General features: G+C 47.7%; 1 long non-coding RNA gene across 1 annotated transcript; it reads right to left on the reverse strand.

The window, feature by feature from the left end:
• Window positions 1-745: 745 nt before the first annotated feature.
• Window positions 746-15219, reverse strand: LOC116595331. The gene is made up of 3 exons (XR_004287618.1): window positions 14643-15219; window positions 13861-14010; window positions 746-2015 (listed from the first exon to the last, which is right to left on the reverse strand). It is a non-coding gene; the product is annotated as an uncharacterized LOC116595331 (long non-coding RNA).
• Window positions 15220-15469: the final 250 nt, after the last annotated feature.

Here is a 15469-nt window from a genome sequence, read left to right on the forward strand (position 1 = left end):
ATGGGCAATCTGGGATTGAATGTTCTGAGCAGAAGGAAGAGCTCCATCCAGGGGTTTCTGCCAATTTTTATAAACAGATCATCTATTATTTCAACCATCAAAAAGAATATCTCACTGTTATGGCTTTAACACCTCATCTCCATGAATCCCCCAAACTGGAAACAAAAGATTCCCTTCAAGTAACAGGATAGCTGGTAATCTTGGATCCTCTGGATTTCTTCTCTGTTTTAAGGATGCATGCCTTTGAGAATTTCTGAGGGTCAGTGGAAAATGCAAACACAAAATCCGCCAGAACGGCGATATGGTAAAATGATCAAATCGTAACTAACAGAAAGAGAGGCTTGAAATATCAAGTGTTGGAGATGCTGTAGAGAAAAGGGAATGCTTGTGTACTCTAGGTGAGAGTGTAACTTGGTGCAGCCACTATAGAAAATGGAGGTTCCTCAAAAAATTAAAAATAGAAATACCATGTGATACATTGGTTCCACAAAAATGAAAATATCAATTCAAAAAGTTACATGCCTTTCTGTGTTTATTGCAGCATCATTTACAATAGCCAAAATATAGAAGCAACCCAAGTGTCCAGCCATACATGAATGGATAAAGAATATATATATGTATATATGTATATATATTCTTTATATACATATATACATATATATATAGTATATTTATACATATATATATAGTATGTATTTATATATATAAAAGAAAAATGGTGTCATCTGTGACAAAATGGTTGGACCTAGAGGATATTATGCTAAACGAAATAAATCAGAAACAGAAAGAAATACCCTATGATTTTAGTTATACACAAAACCTAAAAAAACAAAAAAGCAGAAATAGACTCATAAATACAGAGAACTGGTAGACTCAGAGAAGGGTGTGGGGTAGAAGGGGGTGGGGTGGGGATGCAGAATGGTAAAATGAGAAAAGGGGAATTGGAGGTACAGCCTTCTAAGAGGGAGAAAAAAAAAAAAAAAGAACCTTGCTTTAAAACTCATTTATTAGATACAACTTTGTTTCAGTGAACTTTCTAAAAACCTAGCACATATCTTCGTATTGAATGTAACAGCCCCATGACTTAGGTACTGCTGTTCTCAATTCCCAGATGAGGACAACTTTTCACACATCTAAATGAGTTTTCAAATGTGCTCAAGGTCACAAGGCTAGTGACAGAGGGGGAATTAAAACCCAAGTGTGCCCTGTAGCAGAACCCATGCTACATTTTGCCTCTCTTAGAGCCAACATCCATTAACATTTCCAGGAGCCCAGCAAAGTGCATTTTCTGCATGCTAGCTAACTTCAACACACAAAGAGCTGCTCATCATGAAAATGTGTCTAACCCATCATCTTTTACACATCTGATATCTTTAGCCATGAAGTGAGCTAAAGCAAGCCTACTTTGACTGCCACAATAAAGAAAGTTTTGATCCAAAAGGGCAATTAAGGGCATTTAATAAAAAGGTAGGGTGGGGGTTGCAGGGAGAACATGTTCAGGAGCTATAGAAATGCCCCCACTTGTCACTAGGAGCAACAGAGGAAGCGTCAGTCTTTTACACTCATACTCATCCCAGTTGTCTGTTGAACTTCCCTTAGTGATTCTGTTAAAAGAAAACAACTCTCAATTCACTTCCTGTGGACATCATGGGCCAGGTTTCCCATGGCTCACTCCGCCTTTGGACACCTAGTGACAAAGGGCCTAGTCGCAGTGTAAGAGACTGAATCCCAGAGACTGGAGGGATGTCCATTCACTGACTACAAACCCACAAAAACATGGGCAAGAGTTCCAGAATCTTCTCTTGGCCCATGTTTCCATTTGTTCCTATTGTCCAGAAGAACGCTAGCCACCTTCTAATGCCAAGGGCAATGCATTATTTTGACTGTCTCTTGGACAACCGGCCTGGCTGAAAATAGAGACTTCTTATCCATCAGGACCTCTCCTCCTCAATTCTCCTTCATTCAGCCTCTATGAGCTCTAATCTTCCAGCACGCTGGAGCTGCCCCAGTTCCTTCTGTTGAGAGAAAAAGAAACAGTTCTCTTATTAGTTAATTTATCACTAAGGGATTTAAATTCCCTCCCCCTCTTTCTCACTCCACCTCCATCAGGTAGTACTTTGCCTTCTAAAAGAGGGCTAAGTTTGACACAAGAGAATCATCATGTCAGAGGAACAGTGTTTGGGATGGGGAAGCCTTCCAGGATATCTATTCCAGTCACAAACATGGACATTCCTGTATGTGGACATGTGTGCCCCCTAAGCCTCACTTAGCCTCAGAGGATTTCAGAATTATTTGATTTTCAGAGCATACAGTTGAGGACTCCAGAGAAATCTACTAGAAATGACCTACTGATCTACATCTTAGCCCGGGAGTATATGCATGCTGGTCACCCAGCCCTGACTTCTACCCAGCCCTGACTTCTATGCCCCTTCCTTTGTTTTTGCACAGATACACACTGTATTCCCACACTGTACAAAGTGTGGGAAATCTAACATGGATTTATGCCCTCAAAGAGCCAAGAACAGATAGTAACAAAGCGTTACAAGACAACAAGTGACTAAAGACAAAATAAGAAGTGTGTGTAATAAGAGGTGCCTAGAGAGTTCAGATGGGGCTACAAGACCTTAGTGAACTAATGTGGCAGCAAAGGCTTTCTAGATGAGGGAGGATAAGAGTATGTCTCGGGGAATTGAATAAGTGCCCAAGGAGTGGGTAGGCATGATGGACAGTATCTCAATCAGCCCACTGACAGTTCCTCCTATTTCTGTACACACATGCAGCTCCTCCCACCAAGAGGAAAAGTCTAATGCCCACCTTGGCCTGGGCAGACCCTGTGACCTGCTCTAACCAATAGAATGAGATGGAATGATATTTTGAGACTTCTGGGAGCACATGCCTTAAAAGCACTAGCAGCTTCCCCTTCCTCCTTCCTCCTTCATGGAGCCCAGCTGCCATCCTGTAGGAAGGTTCTGGCTGGGCTATTGAATGATTAGCAGCCACACAAAGAGAGGCCCTTGAAGATAAGAGGTCATCACGGTGGTTCCACATGAATAGGCCCAGCTGGCACTCTATGGAGAAGTGCCTAGTAAGTCCTGCCCAAATTCCTGACTCATGGAATTGTGAAAAATAATAAATTAAAATAAATAAAAAATAAAATAAAAAGAAGCTGCTAAGTTCTAGGGTGGTTGGTCAAGCAGTAAAGATAAAGGGGCCTACGCAAGTGATGAGATGCATTCCCATGAAAGGACGGCACAAATAAAAGGAAAATAAATGCTCATGATATTTGGAGAGCCCTAAATCAAGTACACCAGTCTGGCTAGAGCAGGCACTTCAGATTAGCAACTAGAAGAACAGACTGATAAACTGAGTCCAGATAACTTCAATGTAGGAAGAGGAGCTTCAAGACTATTCACCAACACCCTCTGTAGCAAATGCGGTCAGTGTCCTATCAGTAGACCTTTGCCCTTAACTTCAGTTCCTACCAGCTCAATATCCAACTCCAGCACCTGCGTTGCATTGCCTTGGTGCTTTTTTTTTTTTTTTTTTTTTTTTTGGTCCCTGAAGCCCACTCTGCCTATGCAACAGGCCAAACAAGTGCTGGGGAAATAATGCCTATGAAAACTAACCCTCAGCTAATGACTGATGGGGGTTGGTGTATCAATACTCCAGCTCAGATGGACTTACTCTAAGGCAGATGTTCTATAACGCTTCCCAGAATTGCCTCAATAGAATTAAATCCCAGTTGCTCACAATGGTAATTTGCTTCAAAGTCCACTTTAATGGCTGCCTTCCCTTTCCTGTCTGTCAAACCCACTCCTCAACTGGCATTTCCTCAGATCACTTCCCAATAAAATGCTTGCTTTGGGGGAAACCCAAACTAAGACACAGTTTTACATTTAAGAATAATAAAGTCGGGGTATAGATTTACTTTGGGTTAAGTGCTATAGCAAAGTGAACTAAAATATGCACTGTTTCAAATAAAATAGATATTTTATTTCACTCCTTGTAACAATCCAGGGTGGAACTACAGACTCTGCTCCAAGGAGTCATCTTTTTTTTTTTTTTTAAGATTTTATTTATTTATTTGACAGAGAGAGACATAGCGAGAGAGGGAACACAAAGGGGGGTGGTAGGAGAGGGAGAAGCAGGCTTCCTGCTGAGCAAGGAGCCCTATGCAGGGTCCATCCCAGGATCCTGGGATCATGACCTGAGCCAAAGGCAGACGCTTAAAGACTGAGCCACCCAGGCTCCCCTCCAAGGAGTCATCTGGTGAACCCAGGTCATTGGGGGAGCTTTGTCATCCTCTAAGTGCGGCTTCCATTAGCACCATTTCCAACCAGCAAGAAAGAACAGGAAGGTGCAAGTATGAGATGACAATTACTTCCTTTACTTCTGCTTGCATTTCATGGGTAAGAACTTAGTCATGTGGGTTTACACTCCTGCAAGGGAGGCTGGGAAATGTAGTCCAGCTGGGCAGGCATGTGCCTTTCAAGAAGAGAGTAACTCGGTGGTGAGAAGTGGTGGACAGGCGTCCCTGACACAGGGAGATTAGGTGATTGCCCAAGTACACAGAGCCAGTACAACAGTGGACAAATAGAACCATTAGCTACTGCCCAACATTTTTTCCCTTATCCCCCAATGTTGATTCCAACCAGACTGTGGCAGGTCTCAGATGTCATGCTGATGAGTCTGATATTCTGCAGGATCCATCTCCTCTCCTCACAGAGTCAGCAAACCAGAATAAATCTTTGGAACCCCTCTCAAGTTCAGTCTACGCTAGACTGCTGGATTGAACTTTCTAGCCAAAGCTGGTGGCTCAGGGTGTCCACAGTCCCCACTGTCTATGACCCTCTCTTTCAAGCAGAGCCAGCCAGACTCACACTTAACCCATGTTGCCCCTTGGTACACATTTGTTAAAAAAAAAAAAAAAAAAGAAAAGAAAGAAAAAAAGAAAAAGAAAAGAAAAGATATAATAACGACTTTAGTTTCAACTTTAGTTTACTGCCATACTCCTGAACAGTCTTTAAAAAACATACACATCTATAATGGGAATGGTGTGAACATTGTCCTTAGAGTTAGGTGAAGGTCAACCTGCCGATTGTAATCATGATTCCTGGGGGGAGCAGAAGGAGAAGAAAGAACCATGAAGTTGGTTGACATCTACGATGACCAGAGACATTTTACAGTCATCTTTGAGGAATTGGGACTTGTTTCTGTGGCTTGCAATTATCCATAGGCCAATACTTTTGAACCCAGTATCCAGGATCCCAGCGCAGCTTATTTAAATATTAAAATAGGAGCGAATGAAAGGAGACAGGTTTATCTAAGTGAATCCTGTTCATAACTTTTACATGCTATCCTATATTTTTCAAACTCAGTTTTTAATGGATTTGGGTCCAAGATGGCCACATATGTAGAAATTGTCTTTCTTAAAAGGAAAATCCAGAATCATTCATTTTTTCAAATGAAATAAAAGAATTTCTTTACTGGGAGAATTTTTTTTAATGTCTCTGCATTGTTCTTTTCCTTCAAATTAAAAACAAAAGTCTTTTTATCCTTGAGGAAGATAGTAACTTTTAAAATCATTATTGTGCTCCTTGTCCATTCTATAACTTTCCACATGAAAGAAGGTTTCTTTCTTTCATGATTAGGTTGGAAATACCCAGGGTATGTGTCATTTAAGTTACTGAATATCACCTAATACCATATTTCTCATATTTTTATTGCAAGTATATGTGAGTAGTAGTTACCTTTGATTTGAACTCTACAAAGCAAAGTGATACTCTAGATTATTTTTGCCTATAATTTCTGGTTGTGTTCAGCAAACCTCCCTCCAATGCAGACCTCAGTCTCATTTAAGAAACTGTGCTGAAAATGTGTGTCTAATCATCAAGAAGCCAAGCATTTATCAAGATCATCCTTCCAAACTCATCAACTTCAATGGTATCCAGACAGCTTTTCTGGAGAGGGCTCATTAGTTTAGAAGAAGAAGAAGAAGAAGAAGAAGAAGAAGAAGAAGAAGAAAAGAGGGAGGGGGAGGGGGAGGGGGAGGAGGAGGAGGAGGAAGAAGAAGAAGAAGAAAGAGGAGGAAGAGGAGGAGGGGGGAGGGGAGGGGAAAAAGAGTGGGAGGGGGAGGGGGAGGAGAAGAAGAAGAAAAGGAGGAGCAGGAGGAGGAAGAGGAGGAGAAGGAGAAGAAGGAGAGGGAGAAGGAGGAGAAGAAAGAGAGAGAGAAAGAAAGAAAGCCAGCCTCAAAATTTCAGTGGTCTGTGGCTTTACTTACATAGGCAAAAACATAATCAGAGTTCCCTGCCTTATTGTTTAATAGCCATTTTCTGCCCATCTACTGCCTTGAAAAATAGTCAAACAAATGTAAAGAAGATAAATATCAAGCATAAACGAACTACTGCCAAAGGGGATAGGTTGTGTGCATAAAAATGAGTAACATCAGAACAGCAGATTAAGAAACGGAATATGTTGGTGTTTAAAATTAGAATGGTTCCCAATTGAATTGATAATGTTCCATTTAAGAAAAGAAATGTTTTCAAATCACTCTGCTGACTGGAAGTCTGAATCAAAGTCAGAAATTAATAAAAAGATGCAGACAGAGACCCCCTAATCATAAATAACAGAGACGATTTGTATGCTTTTAAAGCTTGCAAGGCCCAGGGAAAAAACCTAATGAAATGCAAAAAGAATTTTTTTAAAAATAGAAATGAATGTGCTTCGTTGAAATGCTATTGTTGCATTCTTGTGACACAATGACTTGTTTTCTGAAAAAGTAATTCTTCAGTTGAGCCAGGCAAGCATTGTATTCATTGTAAAGTTGTATATTTAGACCTGTAGTCTGAAGGGCTTGCCTGTATTTAAAGCTTAGTGCTACCCCAGGCTCATTAGAGTACAAGGACAAAGCTCGATCATATTGCTGCTTGGACACTACTCAGAACTTCAGGGTAATTTTCAGTGGCTTCAAGTACTTGATTGTCAGAAGCATAGGAAATAGAAAACATATTGAATGGGTGAGGTATATACATCAAACGTGTAGGAATGTATAGACAGAGATAAGGATCCCAGTCGAACATCCTGTTATAGTGAAGTCGAAGCAGAACAATTCCAGGGTAAACACAGACTTGTCAAAAGAGCTGCAACACACAGGTTGCAAAAATTAGAGCAGTCTGAGCCTCATTCAAGATCAAATGGTTCTTTCGTAGACTTAATGTCAGGAATAGGGTTCTGCTATGGGTGGCAGAAAGATAAAGGAACATAATCGCAGCCGTGAAATCTTCACTGTAGAGACAGGAATGGCAAAGGAAAAGTGTCTAAATTCAGGTCTGTATTTGACAACATTATGGCATCATTGTACAAGTGCTTCATTCCAAACTGAGGCCAACTCAACATGTTAGCTGACATACTTCTGCTTTTGTGGGAAGTTGGTATCAGAATGCAGGTGGGACGCACAGGCTGGGGGCAGGGTGAGGGTAGGATGGAGGAATGGGGAGACGTCAGTTAAGGGCTATAGGCAGCAAAAATAATTCACCTCTGTTTTTTGGTAATTCAATTTGTCTTTTATGTATTTATTTTTGGAATAAATAATACCTGCATGAAGGGAAAAATTGAAAGGTACAAGAGACGATCCAGTGAAAAGTTGGTCTCCCTCTCACCCACCTATCATGTTCCTCTTCCAGGAGAGAGTTGCATACATAGGTGCAATTTCAACCCATGATATTAAAAAAAGCAGCCCCCTACCTCAAGCCCTCCCCAACACCCAAATCTTCTTCCCTTCAAGCAGTTCTTCACTCAGTACCCCCTCCCCAACAGGTCTATTAATCTCAGGGTCTTTGATACACGACCTGCCGACACTGCGATGACCCAGGCGTTTTTCTTTTCTTTTTCTCTCTCTCTCTTTTTTTTTTAAAGGGGTAGGGTTATTACTTAATGATAATGACTCATTGTACACATTGTCGTCTGCTGATGTTTAAAAGATAAGAAGACATTTGTCTGGGCGGACGCCTGAGGCCCTCGGAGGACGCGGGGGAGACCCTGCCAAAACGTTTCCAAACTGAATAGTCATTGGGCTGCCAGATAATTCAGAAACTATTTGTATGAGCTGTTTATCAAATTATTAACCGCACAGATGTTGTTTGGCTGAAGAGCAGCTGAATCCCCTCTCTGGCAGCCGCGGAGACAAAGGTCTCCAGGAATAATTGGAGATGTGCATGGAATATTAAATTAATTTACTGCTCTTAATTCTTATGCAAATTCTGACCTCCGATGGCGCCTATCAATTACCCCGCGCGCAGTGAAAGCGAAGGCGACAGTTTCTTTTCTTCTCTTTGCTTTTTTTTTTTTTTTAAGAACTCGAAAAAGGAAATATTTGCAATAAGCAGGCTGTAGGAGCACCACGTAACTGGAATTATTTAATTGAATCTCCAAGTTTTCAGGGATGTCCATAGGGGATAAAACCCCAGGACGCAGGGGAGGGAGCGGTGCGGAGGACGGAGGAATTTGTTGGTTTGACTGTACACCCCGCGGACAGTGGAAAACTACAGCAAAGAGCAGGGACCGGTCACGGCAAATAACACATTGCCCTGCAGGCGGTCGCCGGCCTTGGTGATCCAGAGAGCTGAGCGTTGGCGCTTGGCTACTTCGTGGCGGGCGATTCGGTCTAAATATCGCGCGCTTGGCAGTCCGCAGTCAGGCTAGGAAGCGCCTTTGCGCTGCTTCCTCGACCACAACTTGCAAAGTCTCCTTTTAAGCCCTTGCATCCCTTTACTTATCTTTTAGGGGTTTTGACCCATCTTTACAACCCCTCCCCACTCTCAAAAAAAGAAAAAAAAATTCTTTGTTTGAAAAAACAAACCACAGCTTTGCGCGCTCACGTTCAACTCCTATGGAAATCCCGGGTAGGCCGAAATGCGATTTAATTGTCTCTTGCGTGGAGAAGTGACACCCACTCTTTTCTCAGAATTAAGCAAACGCCCGGGCTTTGTCTGCGCTTCTGGCTTAAACTCTGTGCGGTTTTCAAGTCCTGGTGGTGGGTTGTAAAACTGGGGTCTCTGAGTCTTTCATCATCCTTTTAATAAGGAAAACCAAATCGGGCGCATAATGTCATCAGCCCCGGCTCGACCTCGCCGGGACCTCGGCAGCCCGATGATGTCGCCAGCGGCCCCCGGCGCAGTCACGACGCGCCGCCTTTCAGCTCCTCGCGGCCCCCACAAAAGCCAGACAACAATATCAATTAATCATGCAGCCGGCAAACAAGGAGATTTATCCCGCGACAAACAGCCCCACCGAGAGCCGCTGAATGGGTGTGATTAGCATGTGAAAAGGCGAGCAAAACTCCGCGGTTCAACAGCTAAAGAGCAATTTGATGGGGCTGGGATGGGGAAATTACTTGATTAGCGTCCACCGGAGGAGAGCACGGTAACTGCCCCTCGGCCGGGAATCCTGCAGGGGAACAAAACGCGCTGGTAAAGGCGGCGAGGTGGAGGGAGAAGGGGCGAGGGAGGGTGGCGCGGGGGCCTGCACTGCAGAATCGAGATCAGGGATGGGGGCGGGAATAGTGAGCAAAGGGGATGACATTCTACCCACGGCCAGAGCCCGAGGCCGAAGCTTACAGGAGCTGCGACAACCGGTTCTCTCTAGGGCTCCCAGACTAGGACAGAGAGAACGCAAGGCTCTCTACTGAGTGCTGGAGGCCGACCTTGAACGCGCTGCCACGGCCCTGGTTGGAAAGAAAGTGAGAGAGGCGCGTGAGGAGGAAAGGCCCACCCACGCTGCCCCAAGAATCCCCTTTGGGGACCCTAAGGCGCAGCTAGCCGCTGCAGCGGCCTCCGCCTGCTCTGGGTCTCCAGTACCCGGACAGAGTCGGGATGACTGAGGCGCTGCGGTTCCACAGATAGCTCTGCGGTTCCATTGTCGCCCGCAGAAAAGACTGGAGCTGGGCGAGACATGTTTTCCCGCTCCTCCGAATTTGATCACCCTGTTCCTACCTCCTCGAAAAGCTGCGGCGTTTGGGCTTGGCATTTAACTAGAAAAGCGTTCCTTGGCTGCGCCCCCACCGGGAGGCAGTGGGAAGTTGGGAGAGAACTCGCTGAGTGCGAGGGGCTGGAGCAAAGAGCAACGCGGGGTGGGGACGCCAGGGCCTTAGGGTAGGGACCTGGATGCTGCAGGCGCCGGGGCTCTGCCTAGGCTCCGGTGGGCAACCCGGGGCCGGCCTTGGATCCAGACGCTCAGGGCCAGAGCTGGCGGTTGGGAAACCGCGCATCGCGGTCGCGTCTTAGGCTCGGTGGCGGGGGAGGCAACCTTTCAAAAACCCGAGGCTCAACCCGGCCCAGGGTCTGGTGCGGGCACGCACACATGGGGCTCGGGGACTGCTCTTTTATTTGCTGGGGAGAAGACTGAAAGGGACGAAATGCTAAAGGGTAGCGCGGCTCAGGCTCCGCAGGGCAAGGCCAAGGCCAAGTGGAGGGTGCGGCACGCTCAGACCCCCATCACCCCATCTAGGGCAGGCGCCCGCGCCTTCTCCTCAACCCCAGACGCTGTCCCGGACCTAATGTCTGCGCCAAACCCAGCAAGAGGAATTTAGTTTCTCATTCGACGCGCCAGTAACCTTCCCTTTGGACGCATGCCCACAACCCCTGCTCCCTGGCTCCTCCCAGTGCCTGGGAAGGGAAAAGGCTCCCACCCAGTCCCCCAAAGGCCCAGACTAACTCCCTCCGGGGCTCGGGATCCACTAAAGGGTTCTTCCAGCTCACGGCCGGAATCGGGGTGCACAGGTGAGTCCCCGGGATGCGGCCTTCAATTTACCTGAGGGAGAATCTAATTCAGCCTTCGTGAAATACATTAGCACAAATGTAATAAAGACTTCAAAAGACAGACTCGCCAATGCCTGGGCCGTCTTAAATTCTCCCAGCCCCTTGGCACAAATAAAACAAGCACCAAGGAGTCAAATCTTGTACACAAAAGGGTGGGGGTGGAACGCTCCCATCGAGCAGAATTGTCACCCAGTTGAACAGTGTCTATTAAACCGCAGCTCGTGGCCCATCTCAAAAGCTTCATTTCGTCCTGAAACTTCTCTGGGGGCGGGTGTGCAGAGAACTCAAGCTCGTCTCTCTCCCTTTCTCCGTGTTCCTCCCTCCTTCTCACCCTCTGGACTCCTCGCTGAAGCCACAGTGAGGCTCTCTTCTGTTTCTGTCCCCAGTCGGAGCCCTTGAGCCACAGCTCCCGGCTTGGCGCGGGGGCTGAGGTCAGGAGGCTGTCGGGGTGGGGGGGGGGGCGGGGAGCGAGGTGCCGCGGCCCGCAAATCGGCAGCGCGCACGGGTAAGCAGAGCGCGGCGGCAGTGGCACTCTCCAGGTGCGATCCCAAGACCCGCGAACCTGGAGGGCGCACACCCCGAATGCGAACCCCAGACCCTAGGCTATCTCCAGACGCCAAAGCCCTGCAGGCAGCGCGGCCGCACCCACTTAAATCCGTGCCTTGCACCCGCCCACCTCTCTCTGCCCATCACTAACTCGCGGTGTCGCGAAGCGCTTTCTCCGGGCAGCTGGGGCTGTTCATTTTAATCCCAAAGCCAAGTGGTTGAACCATCCCTAAATTGGCGGGCAGAGGGGGCGGTGGCAGGAAACCCGGTGGCTAAATGCCTTTGCCTGCGGGGTGGCAGAGTTGTTCCCACCAATAGCGGCAGCTCGGGGCTGGCTTTGTAGTTATTTTTACAAGTTCTGCCCGGTGCCCATCATGTTGCCCTGAAAAGCAAAAGAGGCTGCTGCAATTTATTCCAATGGGCGGTTTTTAAGAAGCTGGCAATTTGAACCGGCTGGGTGTTATTTAGTGCAATATGAAATCAAATGATCCTATTTCTCAAATAACAGTGTCTGTGAGGAGAAGTGAATCCTCTGAAAGGGTAATTGTCTGCTGATAGTGTTTCCCATTATACCCGATCTTGGCCTAAATGGTGTTCGGCAGCAGGGCTGAGAGCGAGGGGTGAAATCAATGCGCGAACTCGCCCTCGGGAGGCAGGAAAAAGGCAGCACCGCTCGCGTCCTGGCAGGTTGAATGAACAATGTCACCCCATGCGCCACCGATTTCGACGTCATTTTGCAGGTGTCCGACATCATTAGACAGGAGTGATCTTGTGGATGAAAGAAAACGACTCTTCCTCCTTTTTGCAACTTTGGGAGTCGTTAGAAATTGGAGCCTGCCCTCTCCCTAACAATAGCGTAGCGTCCTTTAGTCACCCTACAGATTAACAAAACAATCTGGAAAACCTAGCTTGGCGCCCCTCATCACAACACGTTCCTCGAGTCCCTCTTTCCAAGGACACACTTCTGTCTAGGAATTTCCCAGTCCGATTTGTGGAACCCAGATTTAATTCCTGGGAAAGGTATTGTGTCCACGAGGCGTCCGTCATTTACGTGGTAGGTGGCACTTTTTGGAGGAAAAAGTTGGCCCTGAGCTTTCAAATTGTCCTCCGTGGGCCCATCCGCTGTTTGGGGTGGAAACCAGATAAAGGCGTTCTGCTTGTGTCGGAGCAAGGCACAGAGGAAGAACAAACTTAAGGAATGTTTTAAGAACAGGGATAAAAGCGGCAGTCCACAATCTTGCATCTGGCTTTGGGGCGTGGCAGTACGCGGGGGTCCAGTGCCAGCGTGCAGGGGCGACCTCTCTGCAGAGTGATTCTCAGATACAGAGGCGGTGGAGGGCAGCATCCTTGCCTATGAAACCTCGTTACTTATTACTCAGACACCTTGATGGGGTGGCCTCCTCCTCAGAGCCTGCCAGCCTGGACCTAGAGGAGTTCGGCCGGAACAAAGCCACCGGGATTACAGGCGTTTCCAAGGACAGTCGCAGGTCAAGGGCGAAAGAAGTCTTCTGGGTGTGTTTCCAACACCCCTCCCCCACCGCACCCTTCAAACTTTTTTCCTAAGGAGCATTTTGTGTGTTCCAAATATCCTGGGTTTGTAGGTACAGCCTACCTACACCCTTTGCTAGTTTGGAGTATTTCAGGCTAAGCCTCCTAGAACAGATTTGTATTTTGTTTGTGCTCAGGCAGGTTCATTTTCATCGTCTCCTTTGGTGTGTGTGTGTGTATATATATATATATATGATTAAAATATATACTATATATTTCTATATTATATACAAACATATGCACATATTACATATGCATATATGTATATATGCATTTATTATACTTATAATACATATATTATATAGATAATATATCCCCCATACTGTGACCCTTGTTTACAAGTCCATTTGGTTGCTACTGATTTCCCCCCTTGCTTGGTGCTACTTCCAAATTTTTAAAGAAGCCAAGGAAGTGTGGTTAATCTGAATATCCAAGGAACGGGGCGTAGGAAGCTCCTATCCCTTTCTTGGAGGGAGGTTCTGCCAGGGCACCTGGAGCGCAAAGCACGAGACACCAGACGCGCCATTCCTGGAGCTCTCCCGGGCCCTCCAGCTGAAGGGAGGCAGGTGGCCTGGTTTCAGCCTGTGGCATCCCCTCCAGGATTCATTGCCTGGCTGAAAATCCAGCCGGTCCTCCTGGCTGTCCCGGGCATGGCTTGGACACCCACCCTCCGGAGCCCGGATTTGGCGTTTTCATTTCGGCGTCTGAACAGTTTCCTAGGGTCTTCTCAGGGACATCCTCGTCTCTCGGGGGCCTACCCTCCCTTTGCTGAATATGAAGCCCTTCGATGCGACCGCAAAGGGGCGACGCTCGGTCTGGCCCACTGAGGGGGTTCTCCCTCCCGCCCACTGAAGGGGTTCTCTCTCCCGCCCACTGAAGGGGTTCTCCCTCCAGCACAGTCGTCCTCCGCGCAGACTCTACGCTCTGCATTGCAGCAGGAGCAGCCACCTACCTCTCCCGCCGAGGAACTACGCCATAGCTGCGGGGATTGTGCGGGCAGACGGCCCCTTTACCCGCGCGGGCCCACGCGGGGCGTTCGCCTCCAAACCTCCGCTCACACTTCCGGAGAAAGGGGTAGCCACGCCCGAACGTGCCTGCGGTCCTTTAAGGAGAAGGGAGTGACAGCAAGGAGTCCCTCCAGTAATCTCAAAGGGGCTTAGTTCGGAATCCGCGCTACTCCCCAATAAATCAAGCTGGGAACCCCGGAGACTGTTAGCATCCATCCGCTTTCCCAAGACGTCAGGCTCTTGTGTGGCTTTATACTCCCTCTCTCCTCCGGACGTGCCTAAACCTAGGCTGGCGTGGACTCCGCCCGGCGGGGGACAGGGCCGGGGTTTGAGGCTGCGGAGGAGAGGGGCTTTGGGGGCTCAACGCGGCCACCACCTCCTCACCTGCAGGGAAACCCTCTCCAAGTCCACGCGCTGGGGGCGGGGGCCCGGCACAGACCCCGCTGGGCCAGGCCCGGAGCTCCCTGTTTCTAGGGGTCTCGGGGGTCCCAAGGATTCCATTAACCACTGTACCAGAGGGACAGGGGATTTAAGAAAGAGATCTTCCCTTGCCTGGGGCCGTCGTCCGGCCCCTCCGCGCCTCTGCTGGGAGAAAAGCCCGCCGCTCGCCCAGCTCTTCCGCTCATACCCGAGTTGCCCCGTGTTGGTACCTCCCGCTTCGGCTCTGCGAGCCACCTTTCCCCCCAAACCCCAAGCCCACCGCCCTCCCCTCCCGAGGCCCACTGACCTTGGGAAGGCGCGGACCCGCCGCTTGCCCAGCCTGCCAGGCACTGAGCGAAGGAAGAGCGCGGTTTGCACTCAGCCGAGACCCGCAGGCTCCGCGGCGTCGGCCCTGGCCGGCGACGGAGCTCAGAGCTCCCCTCCCCCACGCCTTATAATTTAATCACACGCGATATTAAATTATCAAGCCGCTCATTAATCGTCATGCGAGTTACTGGGACTCAGCACGCCGCCGCGTGTTTTGACAGCCCAAACCGGTTCCCGGGGTCGTGGTGGGTGTGGGTTTGGGGGATGGGGGATGTCGAAGAGCTCTCGAGAAACACTGCGAGCCCCACGCGGGCTGATGGGGACTTTTGCCTGGAAAAAGATTAGGAAAAGCGCAGGCTGGGCTTCCGAGTTTGGTCGAGGGTTTGTCAAAAGCCCAAAGGCATCCCTCCGGGCCCCTTTTCTTAATATTTGGATTTTGATCACGGTGATTAAGACAGCCGGCAGCGGATCAATCAACAGCATCTTAATTTGCAGTTTTTCCGGACCGTGAATCTGACCCGAATCTGCATCTTCATTACCTACTGTGGACGGTGTGAAATTAATGCGTTTGAAATCATATCACTGAAGTCATTTCAAAGGACAACTTTTCCCCAACTCAAAGAGGCTTTCTTGCCTTTTGCATACTGTAGATGTCAAGAAAGGAAAAATAAAGTTTTTTTTTAATTCATTCCTTAATTTGAGGCTTTCTCTTTAAAAATAAGATTATTTTTCACTCTAACGTCTTAGAAACTGATTTTATTTCCTAGGTTTTCCTCCCCCTTTCCCTATGTCTATTGGGTGGATCTT

The sequence above is a fragment of the Mustela erminea genome, chromosome 7 (genome assembly GCF_009829155.1).
Source record: "Mustela erminea isolate mMusErm1 chromosome 7, mMusErm1.Pri, whole genome shotgun sequence".
Taxonomy (NCBI): domain Eukaryota; kingdom Metazoa; phylum Chordata; class Mammalia; order Carnivora; family Mustelidae; genus Mustela; species Mustela erminea.